We start from the raw sequence: 22,198 nt of genomic DNA, 5'->3' as shown, positions 1-22,198 counted from the left end.
AAACTCAGATCATCGTATATTGCAACCCTAAGACCGAAAATGCAAAAGGGTACCGTCTCGTTTTCCGTAAAACAGTTTAAACCGCACACGTGACAAAACTGATTCCATTTGATAGATTCAAATATCTCACTGTCTGAGATTTCAATGTATAAATAGTGTACACTCAAGAATCGTATTATGTTATTGCATAGCAATCCAAGTGGGTTATTCCCATTGCCGCCATAGTCCTCTCTAGTTGATCAGATGGCATGATTCGAACCAGCAGAATTTTGGTCACGAGTCTGGCGTGCTAAGCATTGAGATACTATGACTGTATAATAGTTTTATAACTCGCACATGCAAAAGAGTTCTTTCAAATATCAATATTATTTAATTCTCGCTCAGGGTTCTCCAAGTCTTAACCGTTGGATAAATAGTATTTGATTATTTAAACAGATAATTATCCCCGTACTTAAAAATAATTATTTCAGTAACACAGATTTTCATATCAAGCGACATCGCACTTGTTTATGAATATGTCCTGTGCGTTTTGGATATAAAGCCAGAGTGGTTTGATGTGGTTTAATGTTTTACAGCACATCTGCACTTTAAAGGTAAGATCGAGCCTATGTAGGCAATGTGCCCTTCACATAGACACACTACAATAAACGATTCCAATGAGTTATAGATTACAGCGAGACAAAAGAACAAAAAGAAATATAAGAAAGTAAAGTAAAGGAAGTAAAACAATAAAATAAATCTAAAAAAAGACAAACAGGAGCACAAAGGTGTTTTGTGATCCAGAATACTTCTTTTAAAACAACACGTTGAAGAGTTCATACACCTACCCTGGCATTCCTAGTGCTCCAAAGGCTAGCGACGGTGAAAAATCTCCTAAATTTGGCATTGGTCTCATCTTCGAGCGGTCTGATACTTTTGTGAGACTTCTCCATCCAAAATTTCCCAGAACAAGGGAACCGACTTTGAAGTCTGAAGTTTTGCTTCGAACAACTCTGCAAAGAGAACGTATTGTGAACCTTATATTTTCCATTAAAAATGTATTATGATAGTGATTATCCATTTAGCTACCTAGTCATTTTTAACAATATTTTATCTATTTCACCATGTATTCATATTCCATACAGTAGGCTGGGTTTCAAGTATTACAGCAGTTTTAAGTTCGGTATAATTTATTTTAAATTTCCTACATTTTCCAATGAAATCCAGTGTATGCGTTATACGTTCAGTGTATGCGTTATACATTCAGATGCACCCATACTTACTTGCGTTAGGCACTATTGAGTACGCGACATATTATGAATCAACATCGGTTATTTTTCATTTTTAAAGTAAATATTTGCAGCTGAATGAATTAACTACCAATTTTTGTTCAAGTGACTTTTCTGGACCGACCGAATCACACTAATTGTTTGTCATCCAAATGCTCATCTCAGTAAACATATTTTTTCCTTTTTAGACTTTAATAATGCTGCTTTCTAGTAAATGATGTAATCTCTCTTTACTGGTTGGCAACTCTGCATGAATATCAGAGTAAAGGTATCAGTGATTTTCTTAGGGGCGTCAGAATCGTGTCATAGCAACTGATTGGCAGTGTAGTGAAACCTCATGAAAATTTGCCCTTGATAAAGTTATTTGCATGGCTGGTTGCATCATGTTTTCTCTGCGTACAAATCTGAGCTGCATTATTATTTTTGGTCTATTTTTTAAATTTGGAGATACTTTTAACAATAACAAAATCTGATATATTTGTCTTTACAGAACGTAATTTTGGTTTTACAAATCGATCACTTAGGGAACATGTGATCAGTAAGTCGACATTGTCCTTCTTTCACTTCGTGTTTTACCTTATTTCCAACCTTGTACCTTATAACATATTTCATCGCGTAATCTGTACTAAATGCCAGTCAGTTACTGTAGGTGTAAAAAACACAACAAACAAACGAAAATACTGCATTTGCTGATTTGAACAATGTTTTAAAAAAATGCAATGATTACTTAGCGACTTGCTCTCCCTTTACGACATATCCTACATCATTGGCAAAAAACCTGGAAAAAAAGAGTCAATGTGCAAATATTTCCTTTACAAGAATATTACAAGTTTGGCAATATGAGGGCAGAATTAGAATACATTTCCTTATTCTGTCACATTATTCGCATATTGAGCATCACGTGTATATCTTTGAATGCCTCTATCATACACGAATTTCGATTTGTTTTTGAAGACGAATAATATTAGTATTTTAAATAGGAGACTATTAAGAGAGGATACAAATCAAATTGCATGAATTAATTGTTACTGTATTGATCATCCTAAAATCAATCCATATTAAACATTTTCTTTTCCGAAAGTTTTACAATTGATAAAATAATTGAAAGTCGGTGCTAAGAATTAGCCAACATGGTTTTGTGTAATGCTATCTCGCCTGATTCGCCGATACATTGTCGAATACGTATATTATCCACTTTAACAAGAAAAGTAGGTCACTAAGGCCACTATTTTCATATTATGGATACTAGCATAAGTGACAACGTGAAATTGAAAACAAAGAATAAATGGAGCATGAAAAGTACACGTATGCCCATTCGGCCTGTTTTGATTTCTAATGCAAAGCTATCCATCAAATATAAGGACAGTATATACAAAAATATTTATGATGATTCTGCCTTACTTTTGCTATAATTAGCAGTATCCTCCAAGGTCAATATACCATCTGAAGTTAGCTCGATATGATTGGTCAGCGGTCATTCGGAATTTTCGCATTTCGTCCATGCGTTACAATGGAGTCAAATTTTGTATGCGTACTTTTAGTTTCGTCAAAGACACTTTGCGGTTTCCAGCCCTATTTACAATTCACTAAAGAAAATGACTGTATTGCTCAAATTTGCACGAAACGTATTACATTCTTTCAAATGACCTTTTGAACGAGTACTACAATAAAAACACTATTAGTTTTGGTTTAATCCGAACATCTTAGTCAGGGCAATATTGAGTCCTGTTGATTGCAGTGAACACACACACACACACACACACACACACGCTTCTAGTTTTGGGCTAATGCATCAGTTTGTGTCGGAAGAAGTGGGCCGTTTGAAAATGCTCTTTAAATTTCGGACTTGTTTCTAAGCAACCATTTAGCAAATTGAGCCGTCCCTTTAATGTTCACCATTTCTAAAATATTACATGCCTCTGGATACAGCTATTCCAAACTTCAAAATTCTTTGAATCGATCACTTCCATTTAAGCATTTGTGGGAACTACTTCAAAAAACTATTTAACTCTAAAATTGAAAGCTTGACAGTGGAAATACTATAATGAGCATGAACAAATTTACATTTTATAAAAATACATGTTGACAAATCTTTACGAAGAACTTTACTTTAATCAAATAATTATCAAGGTTTATCTCAGTATTACGTTTAGTAAATCATTACAACAAACAAATTAAGGAGGAGATCAAGTGCACGGAATTATTTTGCTGGACTCTCAATACACGTATGTGATCGACGAGCCAGTCAGCGAACGAATAACTTTTTTTTAAAAAGTCAAGTGGATTGCCAGATAGCGATGGCGATTTACATAGCGACATTATTTGACATAGTGGAAGCTAGTCATGATCGCAAAGAGCATCATTCGTTTCAAATTCATGTCAAGGAATTAAACAAAGGTAAATCTGTTAACTTGGAAGCCGAAATGGAAATTGTAGTGTTTGCACCGAGATATGAAGTGTGGTGTAAAACTTGAGACAATGTAGCACATACATGCACGCGTGCACACACACACACACACACACACACACACACACACACAACTTTGTGACTTAATTATTAAATTATAATACATTTACCTCATGTAGGGATCAACACTTAGATAAACGGCCTCGCATATTACCTCTGAAATGATTTGAAACAACTTGATCTATATATGTGTACGAGTGAAATTTTGTGACTAGAGAATGAGGGATGAAGTGTGATAAAGTGGCGGCTGTGCTGCAGAAAGACAGTCCGAATCCCTAACTGCCTACACAGGTATGTATCGTTGAATTAAAGTACTCCCCAATTCGGTTGAGGTGAAAACGTGGTCATTTTCCATCATGCAGTCGGCATGTTAAGACCTTGATTGTGCAGCACTCAGCACGATCGCTGAAATTAATTGCATATACTATATCAACTTTAATCACAGTCGTGGTGCTGATACCGTTAAAACCCTATTCTTTCATTATCCTAAAGGAGATAGGAGATAACAAAAAGTAGATAAGCTTGCCTTTTAGTTAATTAATTATAATTATATTTTTTGCCTATGTGATATATAATATAGGTGTGGGAAATCAGCGATTTATCGTACAAATAAAACTTATGCTTTCATTACTCCACTTACCTCCATCTTTAAGATTCTCATCAATGTCCTCTTCAACTAATTTGAACTTACGAATAGAAGGTTCCCCTTCAAATTTCTCAGCTAAAGTCCACTTCTTCCCCTTCATTTTGGTAACCAGCAGCAGGGAGGGTGAATCCAACAAAATTTATAAGGTTCCAAATGTCGAAATAAAGTCTCCACAAGCAGGGGTTTTCAACCGGAAATAACGTCCACTACGTTTCAAGAGGAACTCTTGGAGAGATAAACATCTTTGTGAGGTCCTCCTTAGTTAGCCCAAAAACGGTTTCTGGTTGAAAAACTCATTAATGGCGCTTCGATTACAAAAAATGAACCAATTCATTGTCGTCGCCCTACCTGCTCCTAATCATCCTAAAATGTTATTAAGACCAACTCGATACCTTGTTCTGGGATCATGTGAATTTAGTGTTATAAATCCGTGTGGAGTAGCTTGCGCTCGTGAAAAGAAGTTTCTAAACTTATTTATGTCCATATCACAGCTGCACCAAGTCGGATGAACATTTCTCAGCGTATGTGTATCGACTCCGTTAAACACAGCAAGAATATTGCAGTTATCTCTGATCACTTTTGGTATTTGTGTATACCGCTGACTTACATAAATCATATCAGTGTTTTTGTATCTGCCTCTAGAAAATATCCGAGCAGGGTTTGATTGTTTGTCCAACATTACGTCATCATATACGACCAAATTATTAATAGATTTATCTAAATCATCAACTTTCGGCGCATCATTAATATCAGTGATAAATTCAACAACATCATCGCCATTTTCATTTAACAATTTTGCGCTTTCATTAAATCTTTTATTACATCATAGCATCGTTTATCATCAAGTGATGGTGCTACCAAATACAACTTATCCCACTTCATCCACTTCATTATCAAGTTAAGTAATAACTGTGTCTTACCGCTTCCAGATGGCCCTACGATAGTCATATGAACATCATTTGGTAGCGCAGCATGATGTTTAACTGGTTCTCGTTTCCTTGTAGCAGAAATGTCAGTGATTTCCATTAGAATAATATAAAATAAATATGGATTTATATTGTGTGAAATGCAGGGGCGCACGCCAACAGGTGATCTAACAACCATTACAACAAAAAATAACAGATCTGCGGTTACAGGCAAGTGTGAACGATGCGGTACAAAGAAATTTAAATTTATTTCAAAATCAGGTGAAAAACCAAAACCAAAACCAAAGCCAAAGTCAAAGCCAAAGCCAAGTAAAACAAAAGCAACAAGGGGGTGATATTGAAGCAAAATTGACAAAGTTGCCAGGGACTCCGTGGGCTAAATACCCAGGAGAAAAACACCTCCCATGATACAATTACTGCGGTCCTGGAACCAGACTTGATATCAGACTTGATGACCAAGATCAACCAAAACCAGGTGAGTATCCGATAAACGCTATTGATAAGGCGTGTCATGCTCATGATGTAGCTTATAAAAGTAAAAATCTACAAGATAGGCATCTCGCGGATGTGAAACTAATTCATGCACTAAATTCCATCACTGATAAATCTTTCAAGGAGAGGTTAGCTAGTTGGTTAATAAAATCCGTAATGAAAGGTAAATTAGCGCTAGGTGCTGGTAATTAATTATAATGGAGTCGATTTATTTTTCCCCAAGAGGATACTGGAGGGGTAGCGCAGCAATTAGTAAACTCGCTGAAGCAGCAAAAGTTACACGTGTTACTGCTAAACATTGGTTATCCAAACAAGCAATATGACAAATTTACCAACCACCGCCTAAACAAATTCATTCTGCACATTTTGATGTCAGTGTTGTTAATGAAGTTCATCAAGCTGATATATTATTTCTGCCACACGATATTATTAAAATCCGAAGACGTCAAATTACATATAAATACGCGTTCACTGTAGTTGATGTTGCAAGTAGATATAAAGATGCAGAACCGTTAACGACTAAAACAGCATCTGAGGTTGCTTCTGCTTTTGAACGAATTTATCAACGAGGACCTCTACAATGGCCACAGTTGTTACAAGTTGATCCTGGCAAAGAATTTCAGGGCGCAGTATCATCGTTGATGAAACAACATAATGTCACCATCAGACGAGGACATACTGAAATTCTTCGTGATCAGGCAATTGTTGAGCGATTTAATCGAACACTTGCTGAGCGGTTATTTTGATGTCAATACGCGAAGGAATTCATTCAAGGCAAGAGATCACGCGAATGGGTTGCACGATTACCAGGTGTGGTAGCTGCATTAAATAACGAGATTACTCGAACAACCAACATGAAACCTACTAACGCAATTACCAAAAACATATACCACAGCGACGTGATTTTTCAGCACAACCAATGCTGGGCGATGTCACTGTGAGATATTTATATGAACCAGGTGAACTTGAAAAGGGTAAAAAAGAGCTACTGATCCTATTTGAAGTATTACCACACACAAGATATCTAACATACTTAGATCTACTGGTAGACCAGCAATGTACAGGCTGGATTCAACTGCTCCTCAACGTGGATTCACACGTGAACAATTACAAGTAATTCCTGAGGACACACAATTACCGCCCAGATCACTTAACTAGCACCCCTACGCCGATTACATTCAAGACAGGTCAGCATCACATTTTCTCGTGTATGACCAAGACGATTACTTTTTCTATCTACGGTGAATTGTCTTGGATTATTACTCAAATACTGCCACAACATTATACAATTACAGCTTGCACAATGATTATTCTGCTGTTGCTTTAGTGTCATGATAAGTTCAACATCAAGGTCAAATTATCGATTATTTTTTTATCACTTTCTTTATAACCAGTTAATTTTTTTCTTATTATATCGTTGTCAATATCATCATTATTGATCACTGACTCGTCCAAGACAATTCTCCGCAGTTGAGATATCCTTCTGACTCTGGACACAGCCAAGTAAATTAAGTTTGACCACTCGATTCGATCATCAACGATCCAGACAACTGTAACAGAGATAGTCAGTCCTTGAGATGAATGAATCGTCATTGCGTATCCTAGCGTCCACGGGTATTTATCGGTGCGCAGTGCATCTTCAACAACATTGACATCAACTGTAACAGTATCATTTAATACGAGATTTTGTTTCCCTGACTTTCCTGGTATATCAACATCAATATTCTGTAACTGCGAATCAGCTGGTCTATAACACAATGGCACTGGCAGTGTTGGAAATTTTTTCTTGTGTAATTGAAATAACTGCTGTTGAAGTGTGTCTCTGACTATCTTTCTACTTGCCACTATCAAATCGTTTGGTCTCAACGTTTTCCAAAAGTCGCTCATTGAAGTCTCTGAAATTATTTCACGCATTATTTCACATTGAATTTTATTCGGTTGTTGTCTGATTAATTTCTTAAACTCGTTTAATTCTGTATCAAGCGCTCTATAATCATCGTTTATTTCTTCATAATAATCAACAAAATCTTTTAACCACAAATGTGGAGATGGTCCAACAAAAGGTGGTGGTTGACAGTGATCGCCACACATTATCACAGCTGTATTTTTTGTTAATAACCAATTGAGGAATATTTTTAATGTTTCTAACGTTACCGTACATATTTTATCCCAAATTATAATCCTTGGAATGTATTTCTCTCCCATTCGATCAGGGGTCCATGTGTCGCGCTTGTATCTGAAAAAGCTGTGATAAGTGCATGAGTTAACCCCTCGTTGTTTCATCTCTCGCGCGAGTCTGTGTGTAGGTGTTAACACGTTCATATCTGAATTCCGAAATAATTAAATCGCTCGAGTCGTCTTACCAGACCCTCCCGGCACATTGAGATAAACAGTCTTGTGTCTGGACACTGAATCGTACACAGATGGTGCACTCGACATTTCTGATAATTCTGATTTATAATAACTATCTTTGATTTCAACATCTGCGGACTCATAATAATCATGTACCATTTCTTCTTTTATTCTCCACGAACCCCATGATGCATCATCAGTTGTAAAACGAGTTACCGAATTCAGGTATTTCTTGTTGATGTAAAACGAATCCGTTGCAACTCTAACTGCAGTGTCAGGGAATCTATTTATCATCGATAGCAAATTGATGGAAACATAAGCTAGCATTGAAGATCTTAAATGAGTAACTTGAGGTGACTCGCCATCAGTATAACTTACATTTGTGCCCAGCCGAGTTCCGTCAGATAAATAAGCGCTTTCTCGACTTACCAATATATCTCTCGCAGTTGCATCAGCGGTTACAAAATCGTATTCAGCATCGTTCATAATTAGTCGTGCATAATGTCGTTTATGATCATATGCACCACCTTGAGTAAACTTGCCAATTATTCTTCTTACCAAGATCCTTCGCGTTTCTTTTCTCTTCGAGGTTGGCGATTAATGTACTGTAATCATCACTTTCGCAATCAACCAGTTCAGGTGTTGATAACCAAACTTCAGTCTGTGCCCGGTATGATATAATTGCCTCACTGACCGTCAACGATACCAGTATTTTACAATCAAGCATACATCGTAACAACACTATTGGTGCCCAGCGCTTTTCACTAAAGTGCCAACCAAACAAAACATAAATAACATGAAGACCCTTAGCGAATTCAAATGACACTACACGAGCGAAACCTGTTAGATCAAAATCGGGTAATGGTCCATTAATGGCCACTCGCGTCATCGATTTCGTGAGGTGTCCAAACCTTTTAAAGTACCCAGAGCATTCTACCATCCCGAGAAAGCTTCCTGGATAACACGCAACCATATCAACTGATATCACTTCCTTGTAATTATACTTGGTATTCCACAATCACCCGTGTCCGTACTCACAACAACTTAATTGTAGATCCTCGAGAAACTCACTTCGGGTTGGCTTCCAGGAATTGTCTTCTCTGGCAGCATGGGCTGCAACTGATGGGACAGTGAAACAATTAGTTAGTAATCGGTCAGTATATTTTGAGCATCTCTGTGCAAGTTTTCTCATTGCTTTATGAAGAGATTCTTTACGGTATATTTCACCGTTAATGAGTACAAATTGATCATACTTGCCATCTTCGAAACTTTTAAATAACCACACTGATACAGGATCGTTTTCACCTACCTGTTTAATAAAATCAAACATGTTTCTCTCAGAGTTTCCCCTCTCGGAATTCTCCGAAGATAGGTAAAATCTTACAGTTCGATCTCGTGGAAATATTGTGACTGCACTGGTCCAAGCGTGAGCGTTATGATCAATGATATTTTTTGAAGCTCCGTTCCGATTATATTTCGATTTGTATAATACTTCCCCTGTTATCATTGCTACGGTTATAGGGAATCTTAATGTTTTTTCTAACTCGGCAACATAGTTTATTGTAGCTCCTTTATCCTTGACCCATTCAGCCCATTTGTTTATTTTTTCACGTCGTAACGACGTTAGACCGTTTCCGCGCATCACATTTGTAAAATGTTCTGTTACTCGTTCAGCTACACAATTCAATGATGAAAATCTCATCGGGGCAAGATCATTAATGTTGGGTTTTTTAATCGGATATATTCCATAAATGACCACTGTTACAGGATACGATCGAGCGTAATATGGTTTACCAATCCCAGTTAACATTCCTGGTTTGGAACCTTTACTTAACGGAGAGGTTTTTCCATTAGCAAGGACAGGGTCATGTCTGTCACGGATAATCCACCTGTCATCATCCGAACGCACAATAAACTTTATTCTGAAATGATATTTCTGACTGAGGTAATCGATGATCGTTTTCGCTCGTGCATCGCTCATTGTAGCGTCCTTGACATCGTCGTCGTGTATAATTTTAAATGTAGACCACACGTGAGATGCTCCATCATTACGAAATTCTTCTTTGGCATCTCTGATAATATCAATCAAATTAGTCAGGGCTGGCCTCCGCGAGTCAGGGGTTAGTCTGTAAAGATCGAATCTAGAAGCTTTCCAGGGTTTGATTTTGGATAATCTTTCAAACTCATCCATATTATATTTAAGACAATTTTTTAAATAAAAATATTATATATGTATAATGCCTGAAACCAATCAGTGCAAGTGGCTTAAAGTGGGATCTGTAACTCCTTGTAACAAATCATGCAGAAAAGAATTCTGCGGGGAACATTTACAAGGCATTCGAAGGGGGAGTTTAGGACCAAAACCGTGTCTGCCATGTGGTATTGTAGTCAGGGGTAAAACACAGTTATGTGCAAGTTGCGACGAAAAAAGATATCGTGAACTCAAAAGATATTATGATAAAAAATTAATAATGATGCTCTGAAATGTGAGCGCGATTATATAACTTAGTTCTCAGACAAATTATAAATTAGACAAATTATAAATTAGACAAATTATAAATTAGACAAATGACATTATTATTGTATATATGAATCAAGAATTTGTCAGACACATCATCAACAAGAATTACGAAGCGTCACGTGATGGCACAATTAGGTACTGTAAGTTGAAAAGGCCAGTTGGTGTTGTTAATAATACTGGTTATCTAATGTTTGGTGCTATTATAATCATCGATTTGTGTTCGAGGTTTTTTGCGGGAAGATCAAAGATGGTTTTGTGATCGATCACATTGATGTACAGACACTTAATAATAATTTATCTAACCTACAAGCCATCACGCAGAGCAAAAATTCTGCACGAGGTGGTACAGGTAAATTTAAGAGCGTTACTAGGAGAGCTGTCAGATCTTTCAACATAAGTACCCGTGAAGAGAGAAAATTTGAGTCAATGTATGCTGCTGGCAAGTATTTCGGTATTGACCGGAGATGAGTCCGACAAAAGTCTCAACCGAGATAAAATCTCAGGACAAATGTCTGAAAGGACCTCGTGACACAAAGGCCAGTGCGCAATGGCCCATGACTGATAACCGCTCATCATGGCTACTGTTTATTTTTGGTTTAAAATATTTTTCTTTTAAATATACGGTATATATAATATGAATTACGAAAATATCAATGATGTAATTGTTGCTATTAAAAAATTAGAAGAAAACGGAATTAATATATCTGATGAATTAAATCCTGAAAAAAATCGTGTCTGATTTTGAAACACTGTATGAAGCTAAATGCGAAGGGCGGTATATTTTGCCTCCTCAGTACAGATTTATAAAGAAAATTCAAACTGCTATGTATCAATCACTGGCTGCAGTAGAAGAAACACAAATAAATTGCTTTGTTTCGTTGTCATGTGTAATTGAAAAAAATTAGATCAGCATTGTCTCAAGAATACGAATATAAAAATTAATACTCGTGTAAGGCAACTAATTTTTTTTATGTCAGATTGTGAAACGATCGAGAGTTATGCCCCTTGTTTTCTTGGAAAAGAAGTCAAGTACGTGGAAATGAAATCGAAAGTAAAAAATGTTTTACCTGCAGCAATCTGATGAGTTAGATAAAATTTTTTTACTTGTATCAATCTAATGAGTTATTTTTTTACCTGCATCAATCTGATGAGTTAATTTTTTTCACTTATATCAATCTGACTTGTATCAATCTGGTGAGTTAAATAATATTTTCTTAAGCCGATCAAATTTAATGCAGGAATGTGCATAATTTAAAATCTGGTCTCTTTCACATGTGATCATAGAAATACATTTATGCCGCAGTTCATCTAACTGTCCCTGCGTTAATAAAAAATCTTCATTACCGAATACATCATAACTAAATCAACTGTGTTGACCGGGGACTGCATGAACACGTCTTTGATGTAGTTTTCAAGTGCTTGTTTGTCGTGTATGAAAACCTTCACGTGCTGGTACATTATATAATACTCGCTTGATTAATTAGAAATCAGGGTCTGTCAGTAAAAAATAAATTTCTTGCAGATATATTTTTTTTTTGTTTTTTACTGAAAAACGTTGAATTCGCATGATTTTGACTAGTAAGCACCCTATCAGAATTAGCAAATCGGACGATTTTATGATTTTGACTAGTAAACACCCGATCAGAATTAGCAAATTGGACTATGTGCATGATTTTGACTAGCAAAGTACCCTTCAGAATTAGCAAATCAATCGATGTGCAGTAAAAAATAAATTTCTTATAATATTTTTATGCACTTGCAGATTTCAATAAAATATTATATTTTTTTTTTAGTGAAAAACATTGAATTTGCATTATTTTGACTAGTAAACACCCTATCAGAATTAACGAATCAGTCGATTTGCATGATTTTGACTGCGATGTACCCTTCAGAATTAGCAAATCGGACAATTTTCATGATCTTGACTAGTTAATTACCTTTCCGAATTGAGGAATTTTTACGATTTCACAAGTAAATTAATATGTAATGTTTCGTTTCTTAAAACCAGAAGGTGACCTAATTGGTCTGTTAGTTTGAAATTTATTCTTGATAACAGTGGACTATAACACCGCAGATAAACCGGATTAATTGGTTCTTGCACAATCAGATATCCAGGTGGTATATCTTTCGGGGTGAATGAATAAAGAACAAATCCTTGCTGGGCTTGATTTGATACTGTTGTGTCTGTGCTGTAGCTACCGTCAATGACATCACACACAAGACTGACTGCGACCACAGGGGTTATATTTACGATTTCCGGGGAAACATGTCGTCCTGTCCCTTCCGGATCATTGTTGTGTCGGAGAATAGTTGCTGGTGGAAGTGGGATTTTTTTGTACTGTGCGAGTATGTCATCGAAAAACTCATCAATGAGATCATTGACTGATTTTCTTAGTTCGTCTGCGTTATACCCGGGAAATTAAAAATCTGGCAGCGTAGCTTCTGTCAGCGAGTATGCTTCCAAAAATCCTTGTTTAGAGATACTCTTGTCAGTAATTATTGCCCAAGTAATCGCCAGTGTCTATATTCCATGTCGGATACAAGCTGATTTAATACTTCTACGCGTTTAATGATTTCGCTGCGTGAACTTGTTATATCAAAAAGATGTTCTTGGAAACTTTGCCGTAGTTGTTGTAGTTGTGTCTTGTGTTCTTAATTAACGATTTTAAAATGTTCATTGATTTGACTTAAAGTAGTCATAAGAACCCCTTCTCCTGTGGGATCTTTTCTAGAAGTAAAATGCCATCTCATATTATCTTTTTCGTAAAATGTAAATATATCATCCAATTTTGCTCTTTTTAGTTCATCTATATTTTTATACGATGGTGCCAAATCGTGATACGAAGTTTTATCCGTGACATAGACATTTCGGTTCTGGTGGTATCGGTAGTGCTTCAGGTGGTATTTCAGGCCATTCTAACACTGATCTGATCGAACTCTGATATATATCCACGCGTAGTCTGGAGTGCTTATCAAAATTGCAAAAGACAGGGTTGGTTCCTGAACAGTTATTGCTATCTTGGATTCTTTTCCTGTAATATTTCTTATTCGACGTTGTAATTCCTCATCGATTTCATTAGTTTGATAAGACCCGGTTGCTAACCCAATGACGTTCCAGTCGGGAGTGCCATCTTGTTTATTTTTATTTGCAAACACAATCGAATTATTTGCTGGTAATCCGCCAAATGATTTTGATCTGATATTGGGCCAGCTGTAATATACTCGTAATTGTGCTAGTGCGATTTCTTTCACCGGAATCGCAGTTGGAAAATTAATACTCAATTCTGGTCTAGTCCAGCTTACTGTTATCAACGAAGTTTTTTGGGGGCTTGTATTTTCGACTATGTCGAGCAGAGCTCGATGTTGAAGTAATTCTGTCATTATTTATCTTTGTTGTTTTTAAATGGCGGGTGCAGTCTTCGTATATCTTAACCATTAGCGCGAATTCGGAATCTGATATTGTTTCGTCGTTGAGACTTGATAATATCGACGACGATAATTTTGAGTATGCTGCTGTTGCTGTGTTTAGTTGTATGACATTATCGTGCAATTTTGTGCTCGTGCATGAAGATATTTTTTCGCGATTATATTAAAAACACCTGCAATTGCCGCTGATGAAGATACGCATATTGTTACTGCGACTGCAGTTGTTACTGGTGTTAGTGCTGATAATACCACTCCGGTGGATGCAACTAACGCGGATACTGTAGCATCCAGGATGACTGCTCGTCGCCTATATTTCTCTACTTTTATCGTGTATTTGTCGATGAGGGTTTTTAACTCTGATTGCCATTCGTGTACTTGATCGTATCTATATTGCTGCGCATCTAATGTTGTTGTTGATGCTGTCATTGACTTCGTCGTCGTTGACTTTGTCAGGGAGGCCATTTATTAATTTACGCAGTAACCAATTGAGGTGTTTCAGCTACGAATTCCAAACACCACCAGTAAGATGTTGCGGTTAATTTATTATCAGCTGCTTCCAGTATCAATTCCTCTTCGGTTCCCTTGTTTAATATGAGAGTAACAACCCCAGAAAACCTGTCGGTGGAATGTTGCCAGGGATATGTTGTGAAAATCTCAAATTTTGCAGCACTAAACACAGAAAACCTGTACACTCCAGTGGCTGTTGCGATGTATTTGATATTATTATTTTGTTTAGACCATGTTGCGAACTCAGATGATACGTATATACTATGTTGGTAAAATGCCCGGGAATAACTCCAGGTGGGATTTTAATCAAACTGGTTTTGTTAACGATCTCAGGAATCCCACTTACGATATACTGCTGTGTTTGTTTGATCGTGTCAATGTTGGTTTTGATATCAGAAATTTTCATGTCGACGGTGAGTGGATCACCAAAGAATTCTTCTGCGGTTTCATTAATTTTTCTAAAGTTTCTACGAAGATTTGCAAACGCGTTTACGTGAACGTCGCATTCGGCCCCTAGCGTGGATAGTTTACTGTCCACGTTGTTGACATATAGTTTGTTTGCAGAATCTTCGTCGGATTTTGGATCTCTTAAAACAACTATCTTGTTCCCGTTCATGTTGATTTCATCTGTCATTGTGTCACCGGTATTTTTAAGCGATTAGTCACACTTGTTGCGATTTGATCTCTGATGGTTGTAAACGATATACTTGAGTCTCTGATTTTTTCGCTGTCAGTAAACACGGGGATGTTATCCGGGGTAGCTCCAAGAAGCCTGCGAACTATATCATTCCATTTGATATTGCTGGTTTTTAGTTTTCCGTACCGGTCCTGAAAAATAACAACCTCATCTGGGTCTATCCCGGATAACGTTAAAAGATTGTCGATTTCATCTTTGGTCGCATACTTTGATAAATCTATATCACCGCGTTGTTTTGTTTGTTTTTTTTTTTTTTTTTTGTTTTTTTTTTTATTGTCTTTGTTTCTTTAGGGATTCTTTAAAATGTTAAATCGGCCCGCGGTATACTCGTGTAAGACTTTGTGAGGTGGTTTGGTTGATTCTGATAACGCTGCAAGCACACTAATTACTTCACGGCCACATATTGGCGGATCGGTTAGTGTTTGTGTTGGTAGCGTTGAGTACCAAATTGGAATGGGAGCTGGAGTGCTTCGTGCGTATTTTAGAAATTCAACTGGCGGTGCTAACCCATACGAATCGAAATAAATAATTCCACGTGGATGTATCGCGTAAGCAACCCAATGAGTTCCTGGACCATCGCTGTTATCGAGATTAATAATTCCAGTTTCTGGATTATTCGGTTGTTGTGGCAATTGATCTCGCATGAAGACGCCTCTGAAATATTTTATTTTAAGTTGAAAAGCAGCATCGAGCAAATCAAAATTTGACATCGGTGTGAGACGCTTTGAGTCTGTCAACGGCGTTTGGGGTACCATGAGGGTGGAGTTCCTGGAAGTCTTAGACCCTTTCCGTACCATGAGGGCGGAGTTCCTGGAAGTCTTAGACATTGTCCATTTTTAAAATCCTTTTCCAGTTGTTTTCTTTAAAGCCATTCCAGCAGCGGTTCCAACAGCTCCTAATGCTGCTGCTTTTGCGACAGCTGGGGCAGCAGCAGTAATTAATGCTGGTATTGCTGCGAGAAGTGGAAACATACCACCGGTTTTAACCATGTTGCTGATGGCTTTTGGAGCGAAATCAAGTTGAACTCCCGTTTTTGCTTGCTTCACTTTATTGAAATGTTTTAGTTGGGTTTTAGTCAGCGATAACTTACTTGGGCTACCATTAGCAATTTGATCTTTTTTTAGTGTTATCGTTGTCCCACATGCCTTTGCGTTTTTTGATTGCAATTTTTTCGCCTGACCAGGAGTCAGAGTGACATTAACGTGACTATATTACATTTTTATAATAAACGTGATTGATCTAATTGTCTACATGTTTTTGAAAACAATGCTACATGTTTTCCACTGGTGCGTCAACAACTCTCATTCGGCCACTAATACCTTCAAGTAACATTGCTTTGTCACTGAGAATGACTGCGATTTCTCGTCGGCACAACCACCTGGCGGGTCATTAATATGAGCTCGACAGTGTATATCAAGGACAGATTGCTTGGATAAATCAAGATGCTCCAGCGGAAAGTAATAAATCGGGTACATATTTGTAAAATCAAGCTGTGATATTAACGTCCCATATATTTGTGTTACGGGCCAGGAACGTCAACCAGCGATGATATGCGCGCTACATGATTATTTGTAAAATTTAATGATATATCTTCAGATGGTTCTTGTTGTCCGTTTATTCTCAACGAAACATCAGTAACGTCAAATTTGTCAAATATCATATGAGATTGTTTTTTGTTATTCAATCGGGTTTTATCTTTCAGCGCAATAAAAATATGTCGTGGCGCAGATAAACCCTGTTGTGATGCTATATGCCAAGTAAATAAACCCCTGACGGAACTTTGGATGACGTCTGTGGTTACTGTTAACCACGACAGCAATGATTTACTACCTTGATTCATAAAAGAGAGTAATCGTGGCTCTTCCGTGACCGATTTAGTTAATACCGGCATCCACAGTGAAAGTTTTGTTATATTTACTATGCCAGCAAGAAGAGCATCAGCACCAGCGTCATCACTAACAACGCCAGCTCCTCGCCAAATTACATCATTATCGTCATCTTTTTTTTCTAAAAAGCACAACTGTGTGTCTGGCTCCAAAGATGACCCTTCTAACATCTTTGCAAAATCCAAAGATATGATTTAGTGGAATTGCGCTCGAAAACCTCTTTTTATCTCCTGACTTTAACATTGCTCGGCGTGTTGCAAATCCTAAGTTGTAATCCTTATTAGCGCTTAGAACTACGCCCCCATATCTGCATCTTGAGCAGCGTTAGAGGTTGGTTTCTTTTATGTTCCTATAGTATATTGAATGTGGTCGGCGTTGTCGGTAATATCTTTAGTAAACATCATTGATGGACGGGATGATCTTGTAAAGTCGTCAGAATATCTTGCTAGACCAATTATTGTTGTAGCAACATCGACATCACTTTGAATCGATTGGATATTTTTTTCCATCAATCATGTAGGTGGCGCTACTAAACAATGCCATGATTCCATTATTAACAAAACCAACTCGGTCATTAGCATCATAGTTAGTATCATTCGCCTTTACAAGTTCACCGTCTACTTCAATAAACGCCTCACAAGGTAAGAAATATGTACTTGCATCATGAACTTCAAGTTCAATACGCCCTCCTTGTTCCGGTTTAACTGCATCATAGGAATAAAATTGATAATCACGCACTGAGTCATCTCGCTCGACCGGTGCATTTATGTCAAAGGCTGGGTCGGATATGCGTTTTATACAATACCTATCTTTCAAATGATGAGTATTGGCGTCGCACACGAAGTCCACTTCCTGCTATCAAATTCGCTGTTATGTTTCTTTGTGCGGCATCAGACTCCTGATCTATTAACACTGCTAGTTTCTGATTTGCAGCTTGATTTATCACCTTACTGACATCAGCGGGCATAATTTCGGTGCCTGGTAATTTCACCGGTGATGATTTTCGTCTTGTTAATCGTGCTAGTCTTTCTTTCATTGCCGAGAGCGCCTTACCAGCAGCACTAACAATTGCGCCAGGAGTTTTTTCACCAACAACATTAATAGCCTTCATTGATAATTGTTTTGCAAGAGGACAAACTTTAGGTGCTAACCCCGCAAATAATCCCTGAACCACGTTGCTGAGTCCGTCTCTGTAGGTTGCTCTATAGATTGGTAATCGTGAGTTTACTGCTCTGACCTGCACGGGCGTATAGTATCTATTGTATATGACCATGTTATGTTATTTTCTACTGTTTAATCGCTGTAATAATGAACGAGTTCATCAACAAGTTCTCGGTAAATACTAGCATCCATGACACCGCCTTGAAATAATCGCCGACAGATATCAGCGGCTTCATTAATTATTTCTGGTGAGTTGTTTCCAGCTCGTTTTCCTCCTATGAGAACTTCTAGTCGTTGCACATCTTGTAGTATGTTTTCAGGACAGGGAATACAACTACTCCCCAAACCTTTGCCGGATTTTTTTTTTATGCTAGTCGGCTGTGTTGTTATCGGTGGTGTTTTTAACGGCGTTGACAGATATGCGGTCAAAACAGGGCTTGCAACGACCCTTGCTTGAACATCTTTCTTAAATTGTTCAAACTCATCTTTGTACCTTTTTGAGACTAGTTTAATATCTTTATGTGTAGTAAACACCAACCGTTCCCACTGGTCATAAGTTAACGGCGGTGAACCCGGCTCCAGGTAGTTTTCATAATTATTAAATTCACCTACAAGATTAACCGCGTTATCGTGATTTTTCATCTTAATATTTTTTCCACATCCTCGCTGATTTTTGCTTTACCGGGTTTGTATTCCGGCGGAGCTTCGGCTCCAGGTAGCATTTCTGACGCATCTACAAAAACTTCTTCGGGCGGTCCTGCTGCAACTTGCCTGATAGTGGCCGCCTTAGCAGCTGCTTCAGCGAATTGTTTAGCTGCGGCTGCTAGATGTTCTGTCGCAACATGTTGTTGTTGAGCAGTACGCGATAATGATGTGGTAACAGGCTTAAACAATAGTTCAGTTGATTCTGTAAAACCTTCCTTAGCTTCTTGTTGTAATTGTAAAATAATTTTGAACTCATCCTTTACAAGGATATATTTCTTAAGTGCTTCTTCTTGCTCTCTGGCTAGTCTGGCTGTGTAAGATTCCGAATGTACCATTATTTGGTATAACAATTTTTTATTTCATAGCAGCAGGGATGGCGACGACAATGAATTGGTTCATTTTTTTTTAATCAAAGCGCCATTAATGAGTTTTTCAACCAGAAATCGTATTCGGACTAACTCAGGAGGACCTCCCAAAGAGGTTGATCGCTCCGAGAGTTCCTCTTGAAACGTAGTCGACGGTATTTCCGGTTGAAAATCCCTCCTTGTGGAGACTTTATTTCGACATTTGGAACCTTATAAAGTTTGTAGCATTCAGCCTCCCTGCTTAACCGACTGATTTTAGCTCGTGAATGTTACCCTGACCCGTTGAACTTAACTACGCGTCTTGCTTCCTGGTCTAACTTGTCAGGACTAAGTCTTGGGTTACCTGCAGTTCGCTTTATATAGTAACGAACTATTTACAGCTTGTGAGGAATGTGCAACATCAGTCGTCTATGGCCATCCTTTAGTGCCATAGTAAACAAATGGTCGCCGCTCGCATTGCTTGAGAATAGCGAGGAATTCCTATAGTAGAATGTAATTAGAGAATATATAACTATTAATAATTAAGCTCTTGATCACGTACAGCAGAAACTTCCAGTTCGCGTAATCAAATTAAATGTGTGTGTGTGTGTTTCAGATCTTTAACGTAGTTTAAAAAAAAAAAATTCAGCCATATCGCTACGATGTATGCACTGTGGCAGTTTGTAGTGATGTTTCGCGTGGGGCATAATACCGCACACATGTAGCATGATCTCCCACCCAGTCACATTATCCTGACCCCAATCCGACCAGTCTTACCACTAACCTCTTCATGCTGAGCACCTAGCGAGGCAGCTGTTAGTACCATTTTTATAAGTCTTTGTTATGACTCGGCCGGGTTCGAACCCACGACCTCCTGTATCCAGGGTGGACGCTCTAACCACTAAGCCACCGGAGCGGTTGACCGCATTGTCTCTCCTTAAATAACATATAAGGGACGAGCAAATCATGCTTTTGAGGCTCGAATACATGATGCGCAATATATTACGAGAGATGAAGGTTTCGATCCCAGTAATGGATAATTCTATTACGTAATTTTTAAGTTCTTGGGTGGAATTACACTGTTGTTGGCTACTGTCGGGTTCGACGATGTACCCTCTCACCACTAAAGCCACTCGCTATCAAAGTAACGGTCCATTACGGACAACATGTAATCATTTTCAAACTCGCCAGTGAGCAGAGAATCCGAATCAACCACAAATTGGCAAAACAAAGCTGATCATTCTTTGATCGCACCCTTTAGTGTCACACCAACGTTTTCCTTGCAACGCTTGAAAATCCCTAAAACTCGCCATTTTCCGCCCCATAAAGAACTTATATTGAACAAAAATCACTAATACGGCGACTACAGCTGCGTCGTACACAATACTTTAAAAAAAGAGAAAAGCAGACAATCAAAATTACAAATTCGCTCACTATAAAATGTTTGGTAAACATATGCAGAGTTTGGAGGAGATGGGAAGTCATTCGTATTCATTATAGACGAAAACTTAATCTCGAACCCGGCTAGCACATTTATATTTTTGTACTAGAATTAATCTTTGGTGTATTCAACATGAAGTTATGCACTTTTGACACCACTTTCAATAACGAGGGAAGAACATGAATATCAAATATGAATATCGATTCAATCATAACATTACCCTATGGCCAACCGTACGAAACCGTTTAGTGCTACCTTAAGGAGAATGTGAAAGCTTGTCAAAACCACTCTCTCCCTTCTGCGTTATAGTATACTGGACTAAGAATAATACGGACCTTGTTGTGGGTAAATGTACACAGCCATCTAAAGTCAAACGTTTAGGATTGCAATGCCTTACTTTGCATTTTACCCAAGTTTGAAAATTTGTAAGTGGATATCACCATGAAAATCTATGACAAAAGAATCGCGACAACAAACACCGTCATGGTAACCCAATGCGTACATATTTTCTTAACTCATGATGTCGACCAATAACATTACAGAAGACCAGATTGTTCCAATTTACAAGAAACGCCTTACATATTAAGTTATGATCCTTTAACATTTTTACATAATATAGCGTCATAAACCCGGCAGACAGCATAAATTGCATTTAGGACACAATTAAAACTATAGTTTTATAAAGGAATTTCATCAAAGAGCAGAAACATATAAATTGTATATTATTAGAAAAACATTTTCCGATTGTAGATTTATGTGATTAATACACAGCATGATCAACATACATACATATACGTGATATACATGGGCCTGTGCATTCAGTTGTGCCTAATACACTGATCACAAACGAACAAAGCTACACAAAAGTCAACCAACCATGAAATGCAAGTCACTTTCGGAACGATGTCATAAATAACACAAAGTATGCACATGAAGGTATATAACCCTGAAAGGAAGATTGCATGAGAATTTGGCCTGTAAGTTTAGTTCAAAGTTGTGAATGCATGAAATGCCGGTCACAGCAACATACTTTAGTACAATGATCAGATATACCTTATAATGAATCTATAGACAATGTCACATGAAAGTAACCTCAAAGAGAATGACATCGTAACGTATGTCCAGTGTTTTAAAGAAGTCAATGAAGCGTGAAGCATATCTTATGTAATCTACTATTTTCCACATAAACCTTAAAAAAAAAATCATTTGCATTGGGTGGAAAACGAATTGAACAAGTCCAGACACACACAGTTTAACTGAGGAGAATTTTAAACGCATATTGACTTCCTGCACAAAATTCAATTTCTTATTAGGTTATGGTCCTGAAATAGCTCAACCTTTTCGATACGGACTGAATTT

The sequence above is a fragment of the Sinohyriopsis cumingii genome, chromosome 4 (genome assembly GCF_028554795.1).
Source record: "Sinohyriopsis cumingii isolate HCF-2022 chromosome 4, ASM2855479v2, whole genome shotgun sequence".
Classification (NCBI taxonomy): domain Eukaryota; kingdom Metazoa; phylum Mollusca; class Bivalvia; order Unionida; family Unionidae; genus Sinohyriopsis; species Sinohyriopsis cumingii.
Note: the sequence above shows the minus strand (reverse complement) of the source record.